Genomic DNA, 13,582 nt, shown 5'->3' with positions numbered 1-13,582 from the left:
ATACTTCCAAAATAAACTATTACAGTCGTTTAAAACATAATAGAAGTATTATTTTTTTATTTTTTTAAAAACAATGTTTACAAAATGTCTAGGCACGTTCGTAGACATTTTGTAAACATTGTTTTTAAAAAATAAAAAAATAATACTTCTATTATGTTTTAAACGACTGTAATAGTTGAAAAATCCTTCCATTTAAAAAATACATGGATTATAATACATAAATATGAATAAATTCTCATACAGGAAGATTAAAAGAAAGCATATCTTAGTCATGGGGAACAGGTAAGTGATGTTTTGCCAGTTAAATAAATATCATAAGATTCAACTCGTGTTATTTGTTCGACATTCCGTGAAATTATAAGTGAAGAAATCCAAGGAAAAAATAAATAAAATTGTTTCTCTATTAAAGCTTTTATGATATTAAAATTTGGTCTTTGCTCGTTTTATTGAAATAAAATTTACGGGTTTAAATTACATTTTCATGTTGTTATAATCTGATAGACGTATAGGTGTCTATTCAAACAAATGTTTGTTATGGCGACTTGGCCAAAAATTCTGATACACCTAGTGCTTGAATCAATCTCTGAGAAACTTGAAAATTGGCAGACTGAGAGCAGGCTCAAGGCGTTTGCTCAAATAGTTGTGATTAACAGGCGCACATGTGAATGTTCAAATAGTTCCAAGAACGTTTTGGTGAAGCAGAGTTTCTTTGTTTTTTTGTTTTTTTTATTATAAGGAGTTTGTTTCGACCAGAATAGCTGAACAAATCCTTGAATCTTGCCAAAGAACTGAACAAATATGCAACGCGAAAAATATATTACTAATAAGACTATTCGGAGGAGGATTGGAAAGAGTTCTGAAAAAGAAAAAGAAACTGGCAAAGATGATGAGAAGTTGGGATTAAATCATTTCACATGAAAAAAGCTGAAATATCCTGAAAAGCCTTCGGGTGCTGAAACCAACTAATGTAACCAAATGATATATGCCAATCATCGGTAAATTAAATGAAAAAACAAGCCGCATAACGACATAAAATACATAATTATAAGATGCATATAAAATCTACGGTAGAACCAGCATATGTTTATGACAGAATACATAACCATGAAGGGAAGTAAAATGTAAAGGTCTCCAATAGAAAAGCGCATATTCTCACTCATATTCTCATTCATATTCTCACTCATATTCTCATTCATATTCTCACTCATATTCTCACTCATATTCTCACTCATATTCTCATTCATATTCGAACGAAAATAAACGGCAGATTTCATTTTTTTTCCATCATATTTTCCCGTTTGGCAATGGTTTAAACCATTTGTTTGATTAAAAATTCGATAATATGCGTAAACGCTTACTTTCTTAAGTGGTCTTATGATTTTGCCCAGGACTGTACATTAGTCAATGTAATTATAGCGTAGTAGACATAAGTAGTGGGAATTTTGTAAATTGGATTACTTAGGGAGACGGTTCATCAAGAACTTTTTTTTTTTTTTTTTTTTTTTTTTTACAAAGGCATCACCACTTGTTTACATTGGACTTGAAGACAATCAGTGTGTAGTCAGCTTGGAAAGCAGGCAAACGGAAGAGTTTCACAGGCGTGCGGTTCTAAGAAAGAAGCTTTGTTAATGAAATCTACGTTTAGGTTTAGGCACAGATAAAGAGTGTGGGAAATTATTGATAGTGATTTTGACTAGACGAGTGTTTTTCGTGAAAGTTTGTCGATGGACGACCATAGATTGAAGCTCAGATGAGCACTTGCCATGAAAATAACGATAAAGCAAAGACAGGCTCGCAACGTCTCTTCGGTGTGAAAGAGATTGCAAGGAAGAGAAAAGACCATCCTCCACTAAGCTACGGAGTCTATTTTGAACCCTGTCAAGGCAGGATAAGTTAATTCAAGCAGCCCCTGCCCAGATGTGGCAAGAGTACTCCATCGTTGGTCGTACCTGGCTTTATATAGGTAGAGAATTGCACCAGGAGTGAGATATCTACTAGAGCGATAGAAGGATCCCACCATTTTCCAGCGACCTTATTGTATAGATACTTGGTTGAGTGTAATTGATGCAATTTTGACGGCAAATATTATCTGCATCGTGCACACAAATCAGGCTCGGCGAAGATACACGCTTCTTGACCACAAATAGAGGTAGGGAGTACTGGGTCGAAAAAAGGTCACATCTTCAAAATCTGGTGGGGACCCCCTCAAATCAAAATATAAGGTGTATCTAGGTCAAAATTGAAAAAAAATTTGAAAAAAAATTTTTTTTCATCTGTTGGCGGCATTTTTTAGATCTGGGGCTGGTTTTTCAAGAAATATGTGTCCGAAATGTCAATATGAGTGATTTCAAGGCATAATTTTGCTTCTTGTGTATCTCCAATACCCATTAATGGATATAAATAGTTTCAAATGACACAGAGTCATGTATTTAAACAGGTTTTGTGGTATTCTTGGTCAATTTCGGTCAAAAAATGGCCAAAATTGGCCATAAATTAGCCGAAAAGCAGGCAAAAATCACAAAAACCATCTTGGGTCACATAAATTATCCTCGTCCACCTTTATAAAGGTATATATTGCTGTAGATACCTAAAATAGACATCGGAGTACGATTATATACAGGTCTCAGATCTTTTTGGGCCTTTTTTGAAGAGAAATAGACCAAATTTTGACCCAAAATTGCCAAAAATAAGATGAAATTGCCAAAATCCTGTTCTCGGTCACTTAATCGATCCTTGTTCATTCCCAATGGATATGAATGACTTCAGACACACATATAAGGCAGAGAACCATGATTATTGACAGGTCTTGGGGTCTTTAAGGGCAATTTTAGGGGTGAATTTGGCCAAATTGGACCTAAAATTGCTGAAAATAGGCCGAAATCGACATAATCCCGTCCTTTTATGATCTCCAAGTGCTTAACAGACTTAACAAAAGTGGCTCAGATATACACTACAAGCACTACAATAATCCATCAAACTTGGCTGCAATCTCTTTGTGGTTGTGCAGTGTGAATTGCATGTTTCGGTCCGAAAGAACATCCCAGTCTCCGTTGATTTCGCATTCGACAATTTGATCTGCATCGATAGTTTGCTTATCATCTGGGTTTGGGTACCTCCATTTTAAGTTCTTCCTTTCATAAACACGCTCCAAATGTTCAATTTCGTATTTCTGGTTGTCTAGGATTTTAGTACAGTACCCCAGAAACCATGTTGGCACCCCCTTTACTGTCCACAACACCACACACATCTGATTCACATTCAGGATTAAAGGTAACTCAACCATTTCCTCTGCAACTCGTGGAAAGCAAGTGATGGCTTTTAGGGCATCATCATTAGTGGGCAGAGGAATTCTTGTGGATACCGGGCAACCATCCAGGAGTGCGCAAAGATTCATAAGCCGCTCTTCATGAGTGATTTTGTTGAGTTTGAATAGTTCAGGATTTGCAGTTACATCTGATTTGTGGGTGTCTCTGTAATATGCTAACTCAGTCATAACAATCTTCTCTTGTAATTCTGAATGATCTTTTAGCACCGACATCAATTCTTCAGAACTAACACACTAACCACGCCAACTTTTACAATTTATGAGCAATTTAGTAGTGTAATTGCTTGCGTTCATTGCTTTCTTTATCTTCTCTTCAACTTTTAGACGGAGAAGAGTATTTTGTTCTTCATTCCATTTGTCTTCTCTTTTGTTCAAAAGTTTTGCAATTGCCGTCGAAATTTTTGATGCACCATCCAATGACACACTGTGCAAGACCATATCGTTTCTCAAGGATTTTGCTTTGAACTTGTTATTCCTACATTTCGAAACAATAGCACGATGATCGAATACTCCAAGTTCTCGTTCACACATAACATTGTTGCTCTCCAGGTCTTTTCGCTCTTCCACGGTCAACTTGTGTATTTGCGTGGGACGAATGTCATTGTACTGCCCAAATCCGTACTCTCTACCACATTGAAGTTCGATCGTTTTGGATGCATGTACACACATATCTTTCAAAAGTTTTATCTTCAACTCGGATGTCGGTTCCTCAATATCTATATGTCTGTATTGAACAGTGTACGCTTCCAAGGTGTCCAGTTTTCCAACTGAAAGATCCTCAAACAACTTTGGAAGAATTTTGCACAGATCATCCTGCGTTCCTACCTCAACAAGATTTAGGAGAGGTAATGAGACTTTGTACGTGAACAATGAAAGACAGTTCAACTGACTCAGTAGCAATTCACTATCCAGTAACATCCTCACGATCTCGACATGTTGGTTGCTGAGATGAGTCTCGTCAAGAACCATACATTTCAGAGTCTCATTTTGAACTGACCAAATAAACAAAACAACTCCTTTCTCAGATAACACTGCAATGTTATCAATCATTCGATTCTACTAGTACTAGTCCCCAAGCCCCTTGGGAAACTAGTTAACACTTACAATTTTTGTATGAAGCTTTGTAAGAAACATTCTTATGTAAAATTTACCAGATTTGGAACACTGGACGATTAAGGGTATTTCTTTCCGCAAAATGAATGACATCTAGGGTGTAAATCACCGTGAAAATTGTGCTAAAATCCCGATTTTGTACTAAAAATGACTTTTATATGCTAAAATAAAACTCAATTTAGCTATACATTGTGTCATTCCTATCCTAATTCATTGACCAAGTCAAAAGAAGTGAAAATACCTAAGTTTCAACTGCTATTTCTTATCCCTTCTTTTGCAAAGATGGGTAAATGGGCATTTTTGGGCCCCCGGAGCCTAAAAATCTAAAAAATGGCGCCAACAGATGAATTTTGATTTTTTTTTCAAAATTTTTTCGATTCTTACCTAGGTTTAGTGCATATTTTGATCTGAGGGGGTCTCCACCAAAATCTGAAGACCCGACCCAGTACTCCCTACCTCTACCACAAATGCATCAACCATTCGTGTTACTTTAATTTTGCTTTCACTTTGCAAACTTCAATCATTTTCTGCAAAGCAAAAAAACAAAAAAAAACAAAAGTATTTCTCTACAAAACAACCAAACGAAACCATACACGATGATTTAATATTTGTAGATGTGAAGTCCGCACAGCATTAACACTTTTATCAAAATGAGTAAACTCAAAAAGATTGATATGCCGTGGAACTGGACAAACAGACAAACAAAACTACACATCATAAATAAATAATTGAAGATATAAAGAAAATGGGGCATGAAATGATTAACTAAATAACCTGAAATATGCTGCAAAACAAAAAAAAACAACCATTCTAACTTGCAACTGGACGTGCGCGTGTACTTCAACTAGTGAATAAAATTACAGATATTTCTATTCTGACAGCTCGGCAAGAATTCGAATATGTTTTTTTTTCCTCTTACTGCTCTCAAAAGATTAAAATAATGTCAATATTTCCCAAATATACATATTGAATTTCGAAACAAGATCGATCTGTCAAAATAAAGTTATATTGATTAAAGTTACACGAAAATATTTCCTTTTTTGTTCTGACAGAACATTTTCAATATATTTCATATTAAATTTTTTTAAGAAAAAAGGAGTCTTTCTAATATTTATAACTAACTAGCAAGGATACCCGACTGTGCCTGGGAATGAATTAAGAACAACGAATGTTCCGAACTAACAATACTTGTCTTTCCATCGAAATTTGTGAAATTGACAATTTTTCAACAAAATCGATTGATTATGCGCTTTAGTCTAGGATTCAGTATCGAGCACTGGGAAGAAGCTTAACGTGCATCCCCGCAATGACAATCAACAGTAAGTTCTCTACAGTGCAATGTATTGTGGTATTCCACAATACATTGCACTGTAGAGAGCTTGCTGTTGATTTTATATAACTATTTTTATGTAATGGATTGAATTAAGGTTTAAACTGCAAACTGAAGTATTATGGTTTAATTGTGTTCTAAACAGAAAAATTAATTTCTGAGGTGCTCTTGTCATATCAAAGCGCTTACTGTTGATTTTATACGCCAGGCCCTTCTGCTTGTACGGTGAAAAAACTTCTAAAATGCACGTGATTTTAGGTTGCATAAGGATGTTAACTTTCGTCAAAATCTGGACTGTTATTCTTTAATCGGATTTTTTTTTCGATTATCGATTTTTGATATTTATCGGAAGTATTCCGATAAATAAAACACTATCTAAGAACCCTTATAGACACAAAGTACTTTTTTGCGAAAGTTTGAAAAATCACCTCAGACGTTTCGGAGTATATACGGCACTCTCTGTGTCTCTTTCTCTTTCTCTCTCTCTTTCTTTCTCACACACTTACAGACAAAAGGGGACCAAACAGTTTCGCAACGCTAGGTATTTACATCTTAACTTATATATAAAATAAGTAGAGTTGAAAAACCCCCTAGTATTGCTCCTGAATTGTAAATTCAAATTATTGTTATAGATTGCATCAGTATTTTTGTCACGAAGGTTTCATTATCCATCAAGACCAAAAAGACATTCGAGAATTAAGGTCAATAAGTGCATAAGGTGAACGATAATACAACGCAATGATGATTGAAATTGATTGTTGAAATTAGGCAAAATTTGATTATATGAGGTGACGACTTAATACGAATTTGTTAATATTGGACTTGATAACGACTACGTTCTAGTCAGCTGAGTAGTGGCTCTATAGTATTATATTGCATAGACGGTAGTTCTAGGAAAGACACTCTGGTCATGGAAGCGTCGTTTTGTTTTAGGCACACAGAAGCAGAAGGGGACTTTGTTGACAGTGGCTGTATCTAGAAAAGTTTTTGTTGTGGGCATTTTACAGATGGGTGACACCGTAGATTATAGTTCACTCAAGCATGAGCTATGAAGATAACGATAGAACAGAAAGAGACTAGCAACACCAGGAAATTCTATACATTTATAATCAGTATATGTTAAAATCACAATTGTGATTCATTTTCGTCCTTACGTTCCCAAGTCTCACAATGATCCTCATATACGTTAGGCCAGGGATTGGCAACCTTTTGGGCTGCGAGGGTCAAAAAAGCTATGCTGACTATAGGAGTGGCACCAAACAGCTTTGACGTCATTGTCATGGAGAACAACAATGTTATGCAATATGTAACTATATCTTCTGTGCGTTTGAAGAAAACAAGTATTAAATTATAACAGTCCGCCCGGTGTTGACCGGTCGTAAAACATGCATAATATTATATTTTAATCAATGCACATTTCTTTATCATAAACAGAAATACCGTAGGTATTGAACGTAACGTACAATTCTTTAAAACAAAAAACGAAGAAAAAAAAACGTAAAGAAACTGATAAATATCCGTGCGTGTATTTTGTTTTTTTCTTCTAAACAGTTAACTTTTTGCAAGTAAAAATAAATACTCGAGCTGAAATCGGAATCAAAACCTAAAGACAGTGAGCTAAGTACGATAACCATTAAGCCAACTTTACTCGTTTTTAAAAGACGTTTTCAAACCTACTTATTCTTGACATAAGTAATCATGTGAACGATTCATGCATGTGCATTCGTCAAACAATGGAGAAACAGATAAAAATCCCATGACCCCCCCGCGTACTTTTTTTTTTATTTGTGACCCTTTAACAACCTTTTTTGTCGGATGAAAACAGATGAAAAAGTTTTCTACATATCTGAATACTCTATATACCAAATTTCAAGTCTATAGATCAAAAATTAGTTGAGTATATAGGTTGAGAAGTGTCTTCGTACACACATTCTCAATTTTATAGGTATAGTAAAATAGATAATATGATTATAATTAAACGATATCAATTATTTTACTACAGGAATATAAAATCAATTGCAAACATATTTTATAAATAAATATTTGTCTTACTGTAGGAATTAAAAAAAAAATACTATTAATTCTAATCGGTGCCCGGAAAACTCGTCCCGGGAAAACTCGTCTCGGGAAAACTCGTCTCCGGAAAACTCGTCTCCGGAAAACTCGTCCCCTTTCGCTAGGTAGGAAAACTGGTCCCTTATTGAATAAATATCGATTGAAAACACATTTTATGATCGTTCTTGAAGGAGATATTATTTTTTTAAATAGACTATAGCCCCCCTAATATTTTTTAAAAATATTTTTACTTGTTTAATGTTTTTTTTTTTAAAATAAAATCGATTTTCTAAGTGTCCGTTTTCTACCTAACTGGCTAAGTTCTTAGTGGTTTCACTTATATTAAAGCGTTTATTATGTTCATACAAAGTTATTTACACATTTTTTTTTTGTTCTTATTTTAACGATGTTTTTTGGAGTCATAAAAACAATAATTAAAAACAAAACCAAAAAATTAAAAAACAGGGAGCGATTCGATTTTTCGTTACTTTTTTGTTTTTGTTTTTTAATTATGATAGTTTTTTTGTTGTTATGTTTTTGTTTTCTGTTATACCAAATGCACTCATGCGTTATTTAAAATTATAATTTTATCAATTATCAACATTTATTGTCGTCCTGTCAAATTTTGCAAAAATTAACTAATAAATTAAAAACGAAATATTTTTTTGGCGCGAGAGATGCCATGTGCTAACAATCTCTCGTTAACTAATTTTTAATTTTTTTAAAATTTTTACTTCAAAATTCTAAAATCAATCATTAAGAGAAAAAGTAATCACTAAATAAATTTATTAATCAATTTTCTTGAAAACCCCGCTATCGTTTATCAAGAATCTTTTTAATTTCATTTTTTGTTGGTTGTTTTTCGGAGGGAGATATAGCTTTACCCCCCCCCCCACACTCTCTCTCTCTCTCTCTCTCTCTCTCTAAATTATATTTTAAAAAATATTAAAATTTATTATTTTCTTTTTAAAGCCAAATCTCCCTCAGTAATTTCTTTAATTTTCTATGTTTTAGCGATTATCAAGACCCCTAAGATGTGATATACCGGACATTATTCCACTGGGTTTGTATTACTGTACACATAGATTCGAAAAAGTTGTCAAAAAAACAAATATATAACAAATAAATGTTATCAAAGGCAAGATAAATTACTTTTCTACAAAACTGGATATAATTTTCGTGTTTTTATTCAATTTAACATGTTTATTCAGCTCAAAAAGCATACAGTGTTTACCGATGTATTGGAAAATTCAAAATGGCGGCCGACTCTCTCTTTAACACGGTAAGTTCGGGAAAAGGTGTTATAAATAATAAACTAGACAAAATACTATTAGAAAACCACCGAATATATGTCAAGTTATGTCACGGTAACATATATTGAGAAGATTTCTAACAGTATTTTGTCTAGTTTATTATTTATAACACCTTTTCCGGTTGGAGGATATTGGCCCAAGGGCAAAAAAAAAAAAAAGATAGCGAAAACGTAGGGTAATTAGTCTTCCTCACTAACCATTACGCCAAAGAGGATAGTGAATTCAATGAGTTCGTAATTAACTTAAGAATCATATGAGTCGCCACGCATGCACAGAAACGAACGTTGCTTTGAAACTTGGCCGGGGGCCAGGTAAGGTATTTATTTGCTTTCCCATGATAGCAAATTAGACACAAAGTCGTTTTTAATATAGGGGAAAACTAGCTCCCCCCAAAAGGGGCCACTCTAGCAGTATCCAAATAAATATTAATTATCTCAGTATGAAGGGTTTCCTGTACATTGACCAAGGACCAATTACTTAAATGATGCATTAGAACAGCTGGCCGGAGGCCAGTTAAGCTTCCCGCTTTCTGTCGTTTGCGTTCGAATAGACGACGAAACACGTATCAGTGGATTATTATATTTCGAAAATAACATATATGCCGCTCCCCATTTAGGGGGGTTCCAAATTTGTCAAAGGGAAAGTTATTCTCAACTCGCATTTAGGTAAAAATTCCCTTTCGTATAAATAATTGAATTCATTAAAACAGTATCGCTAACAAAAACAAATAAAAACTTTTAAATAAAAGTGCGATACATTTAGTAGTAGTGCGAGGTTAGCCGCGTGGTAGAGGTTGAGGCTTCTTATCATGTGGCCCCGATTTTGGATCTCTGTAGATTCAGCCACTCTGATGAGTCGGAGACGACGAGACACGTGTCAGTAGATAAGTATATTTTTAAAATACTAATATATATATATATATATATATATATAGCTTAGCTTGACTGTTGTTAGGATATATATATATATATATATATATATATATATATATATATTGACTGTTGTTAGGATATATATATATATATATATATATATATATATATATATATATATATATATATTTAAAGTGATGGTTGTGTAGTTCCAACGAGAGAAAAAAATGTATATTTAAAAGAGTGTAGCCATCAACAATTGTGGGTTTTTTTTAAAGGTGTTCATCATATTTTTATTTTAAAATATTTTTATAACGCGTTTCGAGCTGAGGGTGTGCTCTCTTCAGATGTTTTCGTAAAAAGTTTTTCTTTAAAATAGGAGTTTGTAGAGTTACCTCCGCTGATATTAAATATGTTTTTCAGAGTGATGCGTGTGTTCAGACATTCTGACTCCAACTGTAAGTGTTCAAAGTGTCCGGTCAAAGTTATTTTCAAAGAGTGTTTTTTAGTCCATATGGTGAAGGTTTTTATGGGTTTTTAGGGTTCTTTTTAAAGACTTTCTTTCCCCATGTATAGCATACACTCACACACAATCACACACGCATACATATACATTCATGTACATGTACACATGCACACGCACACGTACGCAGGCACACACACATACACACACGTACATACATAGAAATATATGTAGGAGCATACATATATACATACCCACCTACACACTCACACACGTACTCGCATACATCCACCGCTAACAATTATTTTTATGTTTTTATTTTATATATATATATATATATACTTTTTTCCCCCCAACCAAAACACGCATGTATATATGCGCTTAATCATTCAGACATACGTACACGCACCCACACACACACAAGTAAGATGGAGAATAGGTAGAAGATATATATACACACACATACACGCACATACACACATATATGTACACACATATATGTATGTGCACATGCACTCACAAACATCCACATACTATGTAGGCACATACACATACACACACATGCACACACACAGACATATGCAGGGGCTCACACATACGCGTATATCCATATCCACACGAACACATTTACCCACTCATACATGTGCATACATATGTATATATATATATATATATATATATATATATATATATATATATATATATACATACGGATGTGTATACACTCATCCACCCATATATATATATGGGCACATGCACTCACAATCACACATACACATCATATTCATACATCCCACCTTATGTATATATTGGTTGAAGTTTCCTTTCTAAAGCACATATACATACATGGATTCGGTCACCCAAACATAAGTGCACGTATACATACAAACAAGATGTAGCATATCCTAACAACAATCAAGCTAAGCTGAAGAGGACTAAGGCTCCGAACCGCGCGTCTCCGTAGATTACTGTTTTTAAAAATAACAAGTTAATAAATAAAAAAAACATATGTCTTAATAAAAAAGGGGCTACTTTTAAAGAAAAACACCGGTCTCCGAGGCGGAGGCGTTAACCTTAATATCGCTTAAAAATCAGCAACAAAACTACGTAAACAGATAAACGATAAAAACTAAGCAGTAAATTGTCTATGGCATCACAGCGTAATGGATTAGAGTGCTGGACTGAAATACATAAGGTCCAGGGTTCGAATCCTGGACCTTATGTATTTCAGTCCAGCACTCTAATCCAGGGTTCGAATCCTAACAACAGTCAAGCTACGCTGAAAAGGAATTGGGCTCTGAAACACGCGCGTCCGCAGAATACTGTTTTAAAAAATAACATATATATATATATATATATATATATATATAAAATAACACATATATATATATATATATATAAAATAACACATATATATATATATATATTAAAGGTATATATAGTATACTATTAATTCTTATATATATATATATATATATGTGTGCTTAACAGCACTGGCACTGCTATCTTGAAAGTGTGATATGAGAAGCGTTACTATAATGCATTAATGAAAGTCAAGAAATCGTCTGAAAAGTTAAAGTTAATCCTTTCTTTTGAGTTTGATTCGCTTCGCAAATGTCCGTCACACGTGATTATTCGTCGGAGTTCATGAATAGTTCAAACTTTCGCTTACAAAACCACCCCTTGTCGCATAACTACCCGCACAGCACAACACACTCAATAGTGATAACATGTACGTTTTTATTCCGCCTAGCATAAACTCAATTTTATCGGTCCCCCTTTTCATCTACCTTTCCTTGCTGGTAGTGATAAAACGCTTGAAGGGCCAGAAGTTCAGAGAAAGTTATTTTAACGAAAGAGGGGTCAAAATGTGTTTTTCACGAAACACCGAGTTTTTATCGAACGGTGCTTTTTGGCAAAGTTTCAGAGTTGCTTTTTATGTAAATCGAATACAGGGAGTAAACACTGTATGTGCCAAAAACTTCTACCTCGTATTTCGTTCGTTATGTATTTAACGGCGGATTCTAGTTGTTTATTTTGCATATTTCGTAATAAAAGGAGGATTAAGTAGTAATAACTGCAAAATGATTGTGTATGAATATTTTAATTTAATATTTTAACCTTCTGATATAATAAATATGAATACATCCGGGTCCTTCTACGCAATAACATAATTGGCTGATGTAAGCCATGAATCCGGACGGTTAGAGAAGCGTTGGGAGAGACGTCGAAAGATACACCGAAAGCCTAACGCTTACGCATATTAGCAGCGACAACCAGGAATAACGGTTCATTAAGGCGACTTACTAGATTGTATTATCAATCGCCGTAGCCAAGACCACTCAGTTAATTGGAACAAATATATCCCTTTCCGAGACATTCTACCTTTCGACACAGCGCATGCTTTAAGAGGTACAGAATTTTTTGCAAATATTTCCCATTCGTGTAACTTATATTACCATGGGACTACTTCTTTCCCAAATACGACATGGTTATCTTTAAGTCAAATATAGACAAATATTTGTGGCGTCATTTTCTTAAATCGATGAATATTGTTCATTCCTGAAATGGTTTTAGATCCTCTCACGGTGTTGTTTATAGTCCAACTGTTAATTGCATTAAGACATCCTTTAATGGTGTGTGGTCTTGATAATGGGTGACTTATCAATATAAAAATATGTAAAATACAACAGGGCGATAGCTGTTATATGTTCCTGCTATTGTTCGTCTCATGGAAGCATGGAAACTCGGCGTTGTCCGTGCATTCTATAAAAAAGTATAATTAACGTTACGAATAAAAAAAAACCCCAACATTTTAATTGAAAGAAAATAAAGCATAATAAAATTTTAAAAAGAGATTAGGACTATCCAAACTTTCATATTTTATTTTTTATATTACTCTATTACTGTCACCTTTGTCGAGGTATCCTACAAATTACATTAGCCAATACATTTTTGGTGCCCAAGGTTTCTAAGCTGATTTATAAAAAATTGAAGTTGCTGATTCCGAAAATTATATATTTTTTTCTGATTAGGTAAAAATACGCGACATTTGCTATTTTATACCTTTTTCCCCTAAACATTAGGTGTTTTACCTCGCTGTTTTGAACC

This window comes from Euprymna scolopes, chromosome 30 (assembly GCF_053919585.1).
Source record: "Euprymna scolopes isolate OS-2025 chromosome 30, ASM5391958v1, whole genome shotgun sequence".
Classification (NCBI taxonomy): Eukaryota; Metazoa; Mollusca; class Cephalopoda; order Sepiida; family Sepiolidae; genus Euprymna; species Euprymna scolopes.
This window is presented reverse-complemented; position numbering follows the sequence as displayed.